The following is a 16,731-nucleotide window of genomic DNA, read 5'->3' as shown; positions in this document are numbered from 1 at the left end:
CCCAGCTTCGTTGAGGACTTCGGTCCGGTTGGATGAAGACTTCTCCCGGTAAGGTTATCTTCAAGGGGTTAGTGATAGGTTTTTTTAAAGGGGTATTAGGTGGGTTTTGGAGTAGGGTTGGTTGTGTGGGTGGTGCATTTTAATGTTGGGGGGGGATTTGCAATTTGTTTTACAGGTAAAAGAGCTGATTACTTTGGGGCAATACCCTGCAAAAGGCCCTTTTAAGGGCTATTTGTAATTTAGTGTAGGGTAGGGCTTTTTTTATTTTGGGGGGCTTTTTTATTTTGTTAGGGGGATTAGATTAGGTGTAATTAGTTTAAAAATCTTGTAATTTGTTTATTATTTTCTGTAATTTAGTGTTTGTTTGTTTTTGCACTTTAGCTATTTTTATTTAATTGTATTTAATTGTATTTAATTTAGGGAATTAATTTAATTATAGTGTAGTGTTAGGTGTAATTTTAACTTAGGTTAGGTTTTATATTACAGGTACTTTTGTATTTATTTTAGCTAGGTAGTTTATTAAATAGTTAATAACTATTTAATAACTATTCTACCTAGTTAAAATAAATACAAACTTGCCTGTAAAATAAAAATAAACCCTAAGCTAGATACAATGTAACTATTAGTTATATTGTAGCTAGATTAGGGTTTATTTTATAGGTAAGTATTTAGCTTTAAATAGGAATAATTTAGTTAATGATAGGAATATTTATTTCAATTTATTTTAATTATATTTATTTATTTTGTAGGTAAGTATTTAGCTTTAAATAGGAATAATTTAGTTAATGATAGGAATATTTATTTCAATTTATTTTAATTATATTTAAGTTAGTGGGTAGGTTTAGGGTTAGACTTACGTTTATGGGTTAATAACTTTAATATAGTGGCGGTGATGTTGGGGGCGGCAGATTGGGGTTAATAATTGTAGGTAGGTGTCGGCGATGTTAGGGCCGGCAGATTAGGGGTTAATAATATTTAACTAATGTTTGCGAGGTGGGAGTGTGGCGGTTTAGGGGTTAATATGTTAATATTATAGTGAGGGTGTTTTTGGGGGGTGGCAGATTAGGGGTTAATAAGTGTAGGTAGGTGTCGGCGACATTGGGGATGGCAGAGTAGGGGTTAATAAATATAATGTAGGTGTCGGCAATGTTGGGGGCAGCAGATTAGGGGTTAATAATTATAATGTAGGCGTCGGTGATGTCGGGGGTGGAAGATTAGGGGTTAATAATATTATGCAGGTGTCGGTGTCTGCGATGTTGGGCGGCAGATTAGGGGTTAATAAGTGTAAGATTAGGGGTGTTTAGACTCGGGGTTCATGTTGGGGTGTTAGGTGTAGACATACAATTTATTTCCCCATAGGAATCAGTGAGGCTGCGTTAAGGAGTTTTACGCTGCTCTCCCCATTGATTCCTATGGGAAATCGTACATGAGCACGTTACACCAGCTCACTACTAACGTAAGCAGCGCTGGTATTGGAGTGCGGTAATGAGCAAATTTTGCTCAACGCTCACTTCTTGTCTAGTTTGTAAAAACTCGTAATACCAGAGCTATCTGTAAGTGAGCGGTGAGCATAAACTGCTCGTTAGTATCGCACAGCCTCTAACGTAAAACTCGCAATCTAGGTGTATGTATTTAAATCAAATAGAGAACACAATATTAATAAACAAAATATTTGGCACCATTCTTCACAAATCCTTTATGGAAGAATTAGCAATGCACATTGGTGAGCCAATAACACAAGGCATCTATGTGCATCCGCCAAGCAGCAGCTTCTGAGCCTGTTTAGATATGCTTTCCAACAAACAATATCAAGAGAAAGAAAAAAAAGGAAATTTATGCTTACCTGATAAATTGATTTCTTCTACAATACGACGAGTCCACGGATTTCATCCTTACTTGTGGGATATTATCCTCCTGCTAACAGGAAGTGGCAAAGAGCACCACAGCAGAGCTTAATATATAGCTCCTCCCTTCCCCTCCACCTCTAGTCATTCGACCGAAAGTTATAGGAAGAGAAAGGAAAAGCTAAAAGGTGCAGAGGTGGCTGAAGTTGTAAATAATAAAAACTATAATCTGTCTTAAATTGACAGGGAGGGCCGTGGACTTGTCGTATCGTAAAAGAAATCAATTTATCAGGTAAGCATAAATTTCCTTTTCTTCTACAAGATACGACGAGTCCACGGATTTAGTCCTTACTTGTGGGATACAATACCAAAGCAACAGGACACGGATGAAAGGGAGGGACAAGACAGACACCTAAACAGAAGGCACCGCTGCTTGAAGAACTTTTCTCCCAAAAACAGCCTCAGAAGAAGCAAAAGTATCAAATTTGTAAAATTTGGAAAAAGTATGAAGGGATGACAAAGTCGCAGCCTTACAAATCTGTTCAACAGATGCATCGTTTTTAAAGGCCCATGTGGAAGCCACAGCCCTAGTAGAATGAGCTGTAATTCTTTCAGGAGGCTGCTGTCCAGCAGTCTCATATGCCAGGCGGATGATGCTTCTCAGCCAAAAAGAAAGAGAGGTAGCCATAGCTTTCTGACCCCTACGCTTTCCAGAATAAACAATGAATAAAGAAGATGATTGAGGGAAATCCTTAGTTGCCTGTAAGTAAAACTTTAAGGCACGGACCACGTCCAGATTATGTAACAGACGCTGCTTCTTAGAAGAAGGATTAGGGCACCAGGAAGGAACAACAATTTCCGGATTAATATTGTTATTGGAAACAACCTTAGGAAGAAAACCAGGTTTGGTACATAAAACCAACTTATCAGAATGAAATATGAGATAAGGCGAATCACACTGTAATGCTAAAAGCTCAGAAACTCTTCGAGCAGAAGAAATAGCAACCAAAAACAGAACTTTCCAAGATAATAATTTAATATCTATGGAATGCAGAGGTTCAAACGGAACCCCTTGAAGAACTCAAAGAACTAAATTTAAACTCGAGGGAGGAGTAATTGGTCTAAAAACAGGCTTAATTCTAGAGAGAGCCTGAGAAAAAGACTGAACATCTGGCACATCTGCCAAACGTTTGTGAAACAAAATTGACAACGTAGAAATTTGTCCCTTTAAGGAACTTGCTGATAACCCTTTCTCCAATCCTTCTTGGAGAAAAGACAGAATCCTAGGAATCCTAACTTTACTCCATTAATAACCTTTGGATTCACACCTATACAGATATTTATGCCATATCTTATGATAGATTTTTCTAATGACAGGCTTTCTAGCCTGTATCAAAGTACTGATAACCGAATCAGAGAATCCTCGCGTCGATAAAATCAAGTGTTCAATCTCCACGCAGTCAGCTACAGAGAAATTAGATTTTGGATGTTGGAAAGGACCTTGAATGAGAAGGTCCTGTCTCAAAGGAAGTTTCCACGGTGGCAGAGAGGACATATCCACTAGATCCGCATTCCAAGTCCTGCGTGGCCACGCAGGTGCTATCAGGATCACTGAAGCTCTCTCCTGTTTGATTCCTAGGCTGAACAACCAAGGCACTGCAAAGGCATCTATCAGTTTGGCTTGAAGATCCCTCGACCGGGATCCGTATCTTGGAAGCTTGGCATTCTGTCGAGATGCCATCAGATCCAATTCCAGTCTGCCCCATCGGAGAATCAATGAGGCAAATACCTCCGGGTGGAGTTCCCACTCCCCCGGATGAAAGGTCTGTCGAAAATCCGCTTCCCAGTTCTCTACTCCTGGGATATAGATTGCTGACAGATGACAAGAGTGGGCTTCTGCCCAACGGATTATCTTGGATACCTCTCTCATCGCTAAGGGACTCCTTGTTCCCCCCTGATGATTGATATAGGCCACAGTCGAGATGTTGTCTGACTGGAATCTGATGAATTTGGCCGAAGCAAACTGAGGCCATGTCTGAAGCGCATTGAATATTGCTCTCAGTTCCAGAATATTGATTGGAAGTAAAGACTCCACCTGAGTCCTAACACCCTGAGCCTTCAGGGAATTCCAGACTGCACCCCAGCCCAGAAGGCTGGCGTCTGTTGTCAGTATCACCCACGAGGGTCTGCGGAAACAAGTCCCCTGGGACAGATGATCCAGCGACAACCACCAAAGAAGAGAGTCTCTGGTTTCTTGGTCTAGATTTATCTGAGGAGATAAATCCGCATAATCCCCATTCCACTGTCCGAGCATGCACAACTGCAGTGGTCTGAGATGAAAGCGAGCAAACGGAATGATGTCCATTGCTGCTACCATTAATCCAATTACCTCCATACACTGAGCCACTGATGGCCGAGGAATGGACTGAAGTATTTAGAATCTTTGATTTCCTGACCTCTGTCAGAAATATTTTCATGGCTACCGAGTCTATCAGAGTTCCCAAGAAAGGAACCCTTGTCTGTGGAACAAGTGAACTCTTCTCTATGTTCACCTTCCAACCGTGAGTTCTCAGGAAAGACAACACTGTGTCCGTGTGAGATTTTGTCAGTTGATATGTTGACGCCTGGATCAGAATATCATCCAGATAAGGCACCACTGCTATGCCTTGTGGTCTGAGAACCACCAAAAGAGACCCTAGAACCTTTGTGAAGATTCTGGGTGCTGTGGCAAACCCGAAGGGAAGAGCCACAAATTGATAATGTTTGTCCAGGATTGCAAACCTTAGAAACTGATAATGATCCTTGTGTATAGGAATATGAAGTTAAGCATCCTTCAAGTCCATGGTAGTCATATATTGACCCTCCTGGATCATTGGTAAAATTGTTCGTATAGTCTCCATCTTGAACGATGGGACTCTGAGAAACTTGTTTAGACACTTGAGGTCTAAGATGGGTCTGAAAGTTCCCTCTTTTTTGGGAAACACAAATAGATTAAAACCCCTGTCCTTGTTCCGATTTTGGAACTGGACAAATTAATCCCATGGTAACAAGGTCTTTTACACAGCGTAAGAACGCCTCTCTTTTTATCTGGTCTACAGATAATCTTGAAAGATGAAACCTCCCTCTTGGGAGAAAATCCTTGAAGTCCAATTGATAACTGTGGGTCACTATTTCTAGTGCCCAGGGGTCCTGAACATCTCTTGCCCAATCCTGGGCAAAGAAAGAAAGTCTGCCCTCTACTAGATCCGGTCCCGGATTGGGGGCCACCCCTTCATGCTGTCTTTGTAGCAGCAGCGGGCTTCTTAGATTGTTTACCTTTATTCAAATTCTGGTTGGGTCTCCAGACTGACTTAGATTGGGTAAAATTCCCTTCCTGCTTTGTGGAGGAAGAGGAAGCAGAATTTTCCTCCCTTAAAATTCCGAAAGGAACGAAAATTATTTACCCCTTATCTTAACAGACGTATCCTGAGGTAGGGCATGGCCTTTACATCCTGTAATGTCAGAAATTATTTCCTTCAATTCTGGCCCGAAAATGGTCTTACCTTTAAAGGGAATAGCTAAAAGCTTAGTTTTTGATGACACATCAGCAGACCAAGATTTGAGCCACAACGCTCTACGCGCTAGGATAGCAAATCCTGCATTTTTCGCCACTAATTTAGCAATTTGAAAAGCGGCATCAGTAATAAAAGAATTAGCTAACTTGAGTGCCTTAATTCTATCCAAAATGTCATCTAACAGAATCTCAACCTTCAGAGACTCCTCCAGAGTTTCAAACCAAAAAGCTGCTGCAGTAGTTACTGGAACAATGCAAGCTGTAGGTTGTAAAAGAAAACCCTGATTAATAAACAATTTCTTTAGGAGACCCTCTAATTTTTTATCCATAGGGTCTTTGAAAGCACAACTGTCCTCAATGGGTATAGTTGTACGCTTAGCCAGGGTAGATATGGCTCCCTCCACCTTAGGCACCGTTTGCCACAAGTCCCGAATGGTGTCTGATATGGGAAACATTTTCTTAAAATTAGGAGGGGGAAAAAACGGTATACCTGGTCCATCCCATTCCTTCTTTATAATTTCCAAAATTCTTTTAGGAACCGGAAAGTAGGCACTTCTAGATATTTGTCCATCTTACACAATTTCTCTGGTGGAATCCCAATAGGGTCACAATCATCCAGAGTCGCTAAAACCTCCTGAAGCAACAGATGGAGGTGTTCGACCTTAAATTTAAAGGACATAGTGTCCGAATCTGTCTGAGGTAACACATTCCCTGAGTCTGAAATTTCTCCCTCAGGCAGCAATTCCCTGACCCCCAACTCAGAACACTGTGAAAGTACATCGGAAATAGCTAATAAAGCATCAGAGGATTCAGCATTCACATTAATACTTGACCTACTGCGTTTACCCTGTAACACTGGTCATTTAGATAATACCTCTGTAAGGGTAGTTGACATAACTTCAGCCATCTCCTGCAGAGTAAAGGAATTAGATGCACTAGAGGTACTTGGCGTCGCTTGTGTGGGCGTTAAAGGCTATGACACTTGGGGAGAATTGGATGGCATATCCTGATTTTCTTCAAACTGAGAATCATCCTTAGACACAATGGCCTCTAGTTATGAAGCTCCGTACGTACCTGCCTTCGCCGGCCCCAATACGCTCGCCTAAACTCGCCTCACATCGCCGCCGTGGACCTGAATATGTTCGCAAAAGTTATCAAAAAAGCTGTCAAAAAGCCGCGCACCAAGTACGGGGTGATGAGCAGCGGACTGTGATAGTTATCACTCATCCAATCTCGCTGCTCTTTGGCTTTTTTACAGCTTTATTGATAAGCTGTCACTAAGCACTCACGCTATACTATACTGTTCTACCCCCTATACCGCCGCCCCCTGAGCCCCCCGCAACTAAATAAAGTTATTAACACCTAAACCGCCGCTCCTAGACCCCGTTGCAACTATAATAAATGTATTAACCCCTAAACCGCCACTCCCGGACCCTTCCACCACCTACATAATACCTATTAACCCCTATCCTGCCCCCTTAAACCTCCGCCACCTATAATAAAGTTATTAACCCCTATCCTGCAGATCCCGGACCCTGCCGCAACTAAATAAATTGTTTAACCCCTAAACCGCTGCTCCCGAACCCTGCCGCCACTTATATTAAACTTATTAACCCCTAATGTGCCCCCCCTACACCGTCGACACCTATAATAAAGTTATTAACCCCTATCCTACCCCCCTATATCGCCGCCATCTATATTAAACTAATTAACCCCTATCCTGCCCCCCTATACCGCCGCAACCTATAATAAAGTTATTAACCCCTAAACCTAAGTCTAACACTAACCCTAACACCCCCCCCTAACTTAAATATTAATTAAATAAATCTAAATAAATATTACTCTTATTAAATTAATTATTCCTATTTAAAACTAAATACTTACCTATAAAATAAACCCTAATAGCTACAATATTACTAATAATTATATTATAGCTATTTTAGGATTTATTTTTATTTTACAGGCAAATTTAAATTTATTTTAACTAGGTACAATAGATTTAATAAATCTAAGTAAAAATTACTCTTATTAACTAAATTAATCCTATTTAAAACTAAATACTTACCTATAAAATAAATCCTAATATAGCTACAATATTACTAATAATTATATTGTAGCTATTTTAGGATTTATTTTTATTTTACAGGCAAATTTAAATTTATTTTAACTAGGCTATTAAATAGTTATTAACTACAATTACACCTAACACTACACTATCATTAAATAAATTATTCCTATTTAAAACTAAATACTTACCTGTAAAATAAACCCTAAGATAGCTACAATGTAATTAATAATTACATTGTAGCTATCTTTGGATTTATATTTATTTTACAGGCAACTTTGTATTTATTTTAACTAAGTACAATAGTTATTAAATAAATAGTTATTAACTATTTAATAACTACCTAGCTAAAAGAAATACAAAATTACATGTAAAATAAATCCTAACCTAAGTTACAATTAAACCTAACACTACACTATAATTAAATAAATTAAATTAATTAACTACAAGTAGCTACAATTAAATACAATTAAATAAACTAACTAAAGTACAAAAAAAAGAAACACTAAATTACAGAAAATAAAAAAAGATTACAAGAGTTTTAAACTAATTACACCTAATCTAAGCCCCCTAATAAAATAAAATTAAAAAAAAAAAGTCCCTACCCTATACTACATTACAAAGTAACCAGCTCTTTTACCAGCCCTTAAAAGGGCTTTTTGTGGGGCATGCCCCAAAGTAATCAGCTCTTTTGCCTGTAAAAAAAAAATACAACCCCCCCAACATTAAAACCCACCACCCACATACCCCTACTCTAACCCACCCAAACCCCCTTAAATAAACCTAACACTACCCCCCTGAAGATCTCCCTACCTTGAGTCGTGTTCACCCAGCCGGGCCGAAGTCATCATCCAAGGGGCGCTGAAGATGTCTTCCATCCGATAGAAGTCTTTATCCAAGGGGCGCTGAAGAGGTCTTCCATCCGATAGAAGTCTTCATCCAGGCGACGTCTTCAATCTTCATCCATCCGGAGCGGAGCGGAGCCATCTTCAAAGCAGCTGACGCGGATCCATCCTCTTCAACCGACGCCTACCCGTCGAATGAATATTCCTTTAAGTGACGTCATCCACGATGGCGTCCCTCGAATTCCGATTGGCTGATAGGATTCTATCAGCCAATTGGAATTAAGGTAGGAAAAATCTGATTAGCTGATTCAATCAGCCAATCAGATTCAAGTTCAATCCAATTGGCTGATCCAATCAGTCAATCAGATTGAGCTTGCATTCTATTGGCTGATCGGAACAGTTAGTTTATTTAATTGTATTTAATTGTAGCTACTTGTAGTTAATTAATTTAATTAATTTAATTATAGTGTAGTGTTAGGTTTAATTGTAACTTAGGTTAGGATTTATTTTACAGGTAATTTTGTATTTATTTTAGCTAGGTGGTTATTAAATAGTTAATAACTATTTAATAACTATTGTACCTAGTTAAAATAAATACAAAGTTGCCTGTAAAATAAATATAAATCCTAAGATAGCTACAATGTAATTATTAATTACATTGTAGCTATCTTAGGGTTTATTTTACAGGTAAGTATTTAGTTTTAAATAGGAATAATTTATTTAATGATAGTGTAGTGTTAGGTGTAATTGTAGTTAATAACTATTTAATAGCCTAGTTAAAATAAATTTAAATTTGCCTGTAAAATAAAAATAAATCCTAAAATAGCTACAATATAATTATTAGTAATATTGTAGCTATATTAGGATTTATTTTATAGGTAAGTATTTAGTTTTAAATAGGATTAATTTAGTTAATAAGAGTAATTTTTACTTAGATTTATTAAAATAATATTTAAGTTAGGGGGGTGTTAGGGTTAGTGTTAGACTTAGGTTTAGGGGTTAATTAGTTTAATATAGATGGCGGCGGTATAAGGGGGGCAGGATATGGATTAATAAATTTATTATAGGTGGCGACGGTGTAGGGGGGGCAGATTAGGGGTTAATAAGTTTAATATAGGTGGCGGCGGGGGACGGGATCGACAGGATAGGGTTTAATAAATTTATTATAGGTGGCGGCAGTATAGGGGGGCAGGATAGGGGTTAATAGGTATTATGTAGGTGGCAGCGGGGTCCAGGAGCGGCGGTTTAGGGGTTAACATATTTATTATAGTTGCGGCGGGGTCCGGGAGCGGCGATTTAGGGGTTAATAAGTTTATTAGAGTGGCGGTGGGCTCCAGGACTGGAGGTTTAGTTGTTAATAAGTTTATTAGAGTGGCGGTGGGCTCTGGAAGTGGCGGTTTAGGGTTTAATAAGTTTATTAGAGTGGTGGTAGGCTCCGGGAGCGGCGGTTTAGGGGTTAACATGTTTAATATAGGTGGTGGCGGTGTAGGGGGGCAGATTAGGGGTGTTTAGACTCGGGGTACATGTTAGGGTGTAGACAGCTCCCATAGGAATCAATGGGATGTCGGGCAGCAGCGAACATGAACTTTCGCTATGATCAGACTCCCATTGATTCCTATGGGATCCGCCGCCTCCAGGGAGCGGATTTAAAACCAAGTACGCTGGGCCGGAAAAGTGCTGAGAGTACCTGGTAGTCATTTGATAACTTCCAAAAGTAGTCAGATTGTGCCGAACTTGCGTTCAGCACATCTGGAGTGACGTAAGAATCGATCTGTGTTGGACTGAGTCCGGCGGATTGTAGCTTACGTCACAAAATTCTACTTTTGCCGATGTGTTGGGCTTGATAACTTAGGCGAATCATCCTCGCCACAAATACGCTGCGGAATTCCAGCATATTTGAGGTTGACGGCTTGATAACTAGAGGCCACTATCTTTACTTAGAATGTGCTCTTTACAATGTAAGGCCCTTTCAGTACAAGAGGTACACAATGTAAGAGGGGGTTCCACAATGGCATCTAAACACATAGAACACTGAGATTCCTCAATGTCAGACATGCTGAACAGACCAGTAAAAAACCACAAAAGTCGTTTAAATACTTTAATAAATGTTTTAAACAGTTTTCAGAAAAACGTGTACTGTGCCTTTAAAAAATAAAAAGTGAACAATTTTTTCAAAAGTGCGTAAAAACGTTAATTTGTCTTCAAAATTAACACAATCCTAAATAAGGCTTCCAAAAATTATTGCACCCTAAGTATTAAGGGAAGAATTAACTGCTAAACAGTACTTATAGCCATTTATAATAAGTGAGCACAAAAATACCCTCTGCACCTCGCCACAGCTCAGCTGTGGTGCCTACCTGCCCCCAGGGTACTTCGAGAAGACTCAACAACAATCTGGAAAGGAAAGAACTCTGTTTAAGCTCCACCGGAGCTAATGCCTGCTGCTTCCTAGCCAGAATACTGAGCGCGTCTGAGTGCACAAAAATAAGCCCCGCCCATCAGGACCGATGACCGACTAGGCCCAACAACCGCATGGATGAGCGGTTACGAAACTAGCCATGTGGAATGATTACCCCTAAAAATTGCAACGGTTAACAGAAACAACCACCATAAACATAAATATCCCCAGTGTCTTTATAATGAAACTTTTATCACATTCATTATAATCCTTGCCCAAATGTCAACATAATAAAAAATAAAAAATGAACAGGTTTCAGTAACACCCCCTTTGAAAATAGGTCTACTGCTTACCCCTTCCCTAAAAGGGAATATATTTTCAGCCGTTTTTCTGACATACCAAGTCTCTTCAGAAATAAAAGGCTGCACATACCTCAAAAGCTGCAGGCAGCATGAAACAGTCTCCACACTGAAGATGTCTCCTGTATTACCTTCAGATCTGTGGTAACCAACATGGATCTTAGTTACAGCTGCTAAGATCATCAACCTCAGGGCAGAATTCTTCTTCCAAAACCCCCTGAGGGAAAACAGTACTCACCGGTACCATTTAAAATAAAAAACTTCTTGATTGAAGAAACTAATACTAACACCTCACTTTACCTCTTCCTAGTATAACACAGGCAAAGAGAATGACTGGAGGTGGAGGGAAGGGAGGAGCTATATATACAGCTCTGCTGTGGTGCTCTTTGCCACTTCCTGTTAGCAGAAGGATAATATCCCACAAGTAAGGATGAAATCGTGGACTCGTCCTATCTTGTAGAAGAAATGTTAATATCTATATAATTTACACTGGCTTTCAATAGAATGCTCTTTCTGAATATTGTAACTACAATGTTGGTTTCAGGTCACTTGATAACCTGTTATCTTACATTAGTATCTTCAATGGAAATGATGTGACATAAAGTCATACACTACCATCATAAGACTTTTTATAGTAGCAAACAATGACAAAATATTTTTTTTAAAACATTGAAATACACCTTGACTTAAAGGGAAACAAGGGAGTTCAAATATAATCTCTATTTTCTCTACTAGCTGATACTGAACTTGAGTAGGGGTCCTCCAGAGACACAGCTGCATAGGCTGGTTAGTAATTATGATTTGTTTAAAACAATAAACACATCAATTTATTGTTAAAATCCACTCATGATAAGATTCAACATTTAATTATCTGTCTTTTTTGTTTCCATAGTTGTTGAATAAGTCTATTTCATAACAATGATTCAATATGCAGGTTCTCATGTGTATGTGTTTACCCATAATTTATTGCAATGTTTACATTAAAACACCTAATGGTGCTCAGAGCAGATAATAATCATATTAATGTCCCCTAACAAAAAACCTTCAAACAGACGAAGCATGCTTGTGTTTTTTAAAGGTAGTTTTTACACTGTGTGTACACACTCAGTCAAATATCTCAAAGCTGTCACAGAACACCCATAAAAAACAGATCAACCATGTTTCAGAGAACTAAACATTTAATTTATTCTTTATTATTTGAATGGTGCAACAATATTGTTGTCCATGCATTTATTTTTAAATGTGAGAATTCAACATACACATTCATAACATCCTTTATTAATACAGGAACCCATTCTCTTTACTAGCGGCAGCAGCTCACGTGGTAAACATCATTTCTTGTCAACATTTTGATAGCTAGTACCAAAACTATTGCAACAATTGGACAATAAAAATCATATCTAGTCCAAAACTTAACATAATGCTTTTTCACTTATGTCTTGGGACCATGGTATATTGACTTATATTTAATTAAAGTTAATATAAGAATTCACTGTAAATAGTTTAAACGGACACTCAAGTCAAAATGAAGCCTTAATGAATTAGATGGAGCATTTAATTTCAAACAACTTTGCAATTTACTTCCTTTAACAAAATGTGCACATTATTTGTATATTTACAATTTTTGAGTCATCAGCTCTTACTGAGCATTTGCCAGAATTCACAGAATATACGTACAGTGCCCTCCACTTATATTGGCACCCTTGGTAAATATGAGCAAAGAAGGCTGTGAAAAAAATATTTATTGTTTAACCTTTTAATATTTGGTTAAAAAAATTCACAAAAATAATGTGCTCTATTGGATATCAAACAATTGTAAAACACAGGTTTCTAAAAAAAATCTTTGTAAATATATGTGTGGCACAATTATTGGCACCCCTATGAACTCATATGATTCAACCATGCCTTCCTGTTTCACAGGGGTATAAATATGAGGTAACACAAATGCCAAATTCCCTTAGACATTCATCACAATGGAAAGACCAAGGGAAATAGCTGTGATATGCGGCAAAAGGTTGTTGAGCTTCACAAAATGGGAATTGGCTATATTAAAATAGCAAAAGCACTGAAAATTCCAATTTCCACCATCAGGGTAATAATTAAAAGGTTCCAGTCAACTGGAAGAGTTATGAATCAACCTGAAAGAGGACTTGTGCCTATATTGTCTCAACGTACTTTGAAGAGAATGGTTTAATTGGCCAAAATATCTCCAAGGATCACAGCTGGGGAATGGCAGAAGTTAGTTGCGTCTTGGGGTCAGAAAGTCTACAAAACTACAATCTGACATCACTTACATTACCACAAGTTGTTTGGAAGGGTTTCAAGAAAAAAGTCTCTACTCTATTCCAAAAACAAACTCAAGCATCTTCAGCTTGCCAGACACTACTAGAACTTCAAATGGGTTCAGGTTCTATGGTCAGATGAAACCAAAATAGAGATTTTTGGCAATAAACACCAGAGGTGGGTTTGACGCACAGAGAAAAATAGCCATATGGAAAAGTACCTCATGCCCAAGGTTAAATATGGTGGTGACTCTTTAATGTTTTGAGACTGTTTTTCTTCCGGAAGACCTGAACATTTTGTTAGGATACAACTTTGCATGCAAGTATTTTCCATTTCCTGCTTTGTAATGTTAGTTACATATTCAACTTGTAATAAGAGCGCTACCCAATGCTTACTTCTAGCAGAGTTAGCACAAGTGTTAAATGCCACTCCAGTTGTAATTAGACATGTGCGTTTCATTTCATTCTGAATCGAAAATTAGACAAATTCGACATAATCTGAGATTTGAATCGATTAGAATTTCCAAATTACCCTAGCAATGAAACTAAACTAATCCGAATGTGTTTGTAACAAATAAATCCGAATTAGTTCGGATTTATTCATTACATTTGAATGGTCTACGTTTTTGTGCACGCTAGTGTGGTATCATAAAAATTTAATTTATAATCACAATTCAGTATAAAAATTAAATTTTGTGAGATTTAGTGAGATAGAACAGTTAAATACTTCTGTTTGTGTAACTTGGAACCATCAACATAACACATACCACACTTCTGAATTTACTAATCAAATCCGAAAACAAATACATCACAATATATCCGAATTTATTCGAATCCGAATGAAGACTAAACAAATACATTCAAATCTATCCAAATTCTAATCTATCCGAAACGAAATTCGAAAAAACTTGAATCGGTCCAAAACGAACCAAAACAAATTATTCCGCTGCACACATGGTTAATTGTAATGTGGCCCAATGTGTTTTACTGCGTATTTAATGTACATATTTAACATTCCAATGTTCTTCACAGAGAGGTCAGTGTTATTTTTATTGTACATAAATATTTATATACCTATATATCTAGTACACATATTTTTCATTCTTTTGTTCTTCACATAGAAAAAAATATAATTGTTATTATTAAATATATATTTCTATATATATATGTGAAAATGTTAATGTAAAATAGATATCTATACATATAAATCAATAGGAATAGATATACAGGTATAGGTATATACAGATATATATATATATATATATATATATAAATATATATTTAAAATAAATATAACATTTTGCTGTATGTGAAGAACATTGGAATGTGACATACTAATAACTCCTCTCAGGTTAGCGTGCGAGTAATAAGTGCTAGGTTTTTTCTTCTACGCTCTCCATTGAAGTCTATGGGGCAGTCGCGATATCCACAGTCTGGAAGCTAGCGCATTTTGGGTTTTGCTTGTGTGCAAACTTTTTACTTTTTAACTTGTAATACGTGCGCTACCGGACACGTGCAAAAAGCTTGCTTCTAGCAAAGTTTACGCTCAAGCGGGAGCACTAAATAGCGTGCCACTTGTAATCTAGCCCATCATGTCTATAATATACTAGTGTACATATAAACATCATCCTCATTAATTACCTACTCATTTTTATTGAATGTATATTTTTATGAGGATTTAGATTCAGATGAAAATGGCATTTTGGAATGACTATTAATTGGACACTAGATTGTTACCCATGGTTGGGTTTTAATTCTAACAATGTCTGTGTACAATATAAATGTAAGAACACTTTAGAATAATTTTACAGCAAAAACACATTTTGTTATTTAAAAATATATTGTATATGACATTTTTAATGCATATGGCTGAATGTTGCATTTATGAAATTACTGCAATTTGTCACTAGGTTTTCGCCCAAGTTGTCATTTAAGACATTTATCCCTGTGTATAATTTCAATTATGAAATAGGTCATTTTAACTAGGGGAGGAATGTAAAGGGTTCAACAATACTGCCCTTTATTCTCTAGCTAAATGAATATTTTGTATTACCATCCACATACTGTATGTGTAGTTTATAAATGAAAGGAAGATTGCTAAATATTATCGCCCAACTTTGCATTTAAGTATTTTCCATTTGTGGGAAACCTGCTTTATAAGGATAGTTAATTTAACCAATAGAAGCTTGAAAATGGTGTGAAATAAAAAGTAATTTTGTGTTATTCATCAAATGTTATAATATGAACTTAATAATGTTTCAGCATTTATGTGACTTTTAAGAATGACAAGACCTGGGCACTGTGTGAACAATGCAATTGTTGGTCTGTTTTTCTTTATAAATCTTTACATGACATATCAATAATATCATTTAGCAAATTGAAAGTAATTTTGTTTTTGACCTTATTTCTTTTTTATCAAAAGTTGCTAGAATAAAAAGGGATACACAACAACAAAGAAAGCAATGTGCTGTGTATGAAGGCTATATACATATATACTTTTTTGTGCCTTAAACAAGATAAACATGTAATTTTCTCATAACTAACTCAGGCATACTGTGGGTTAAATTACAAGTAGTGCCTTAATGATAGTGCAGAACACGATAAGCAATATTGTTATCATTAGCACTCAATGTGATATTACAAGTGCATTGTAAAATGCCATTTACCAGAGAAGGCTAGCGTGACCCACTTCGCTTAAGCGCAATCTATACATTCAATGGTTAGCACACACATGCTAAATATTGCTCACATTACAAGATGAAAAGTATAGATTGTGCACAAGCAAAACAATAAATAGCGCTTGAAGAGTTAGCGTGGTCTGAGACCTAATGTAAAGTCTAAGGCTAAAAATAAAAGTTACACAAAACGCATGAAATAAAAACCAAACTTAAGTATTACACTCACATATATTCATATTAAAATAATATAAATATATTTTTAATTATACATTTATTAACAGCGATTTAAAAGGATATGGTATATGACAAGGTGCTTTACTTGGAAGGGCTCAAATGTGTGTGCGCGCGTGTATATAATGTGCGTGTGTGTGTTTGTTTGTGTACATATATATGTGTAGGCATTTATATATAAATGTGAGTATATATATATATATATATATATATATATATATATATATATATATACGTATCGTATGTATGTATATAGTGCATACATACATATACATGCATATACATATTTAAACATAGAGGGGGGCAAGGGAGCAACAGTGTAGTTTAAAGTGCTAATGGGGATATTAGGGGCAGTCAGTTAGGGTTAGATTGTGAGGGAGCTAGGATGATAGGAAGATGGAGGGCTATAGTAAGCGGCGGTGGCTTTGTGCGACATAGTAGAGCAGGACCAGAGGAGAGGGAGCAGCTAATTAGTG

Source organism: Bombina bombina, chromosome 2 (genome assembly GCF_027579735.1).
Source record: "Bombina bombina isolate aBomBom1 chromosome 2, aBomBom1.pri, whole genome shotgun sequence".
In the NCBI taxonomy this organism is placed as follows: Eukaryota; Metazoa; Chordata; class Amphibia; order Anura; family Bombinatoridae; genus Bombina; species Bombina bombina.
This window is presented reverse-complemented; position numbering follows the sequence as displayed.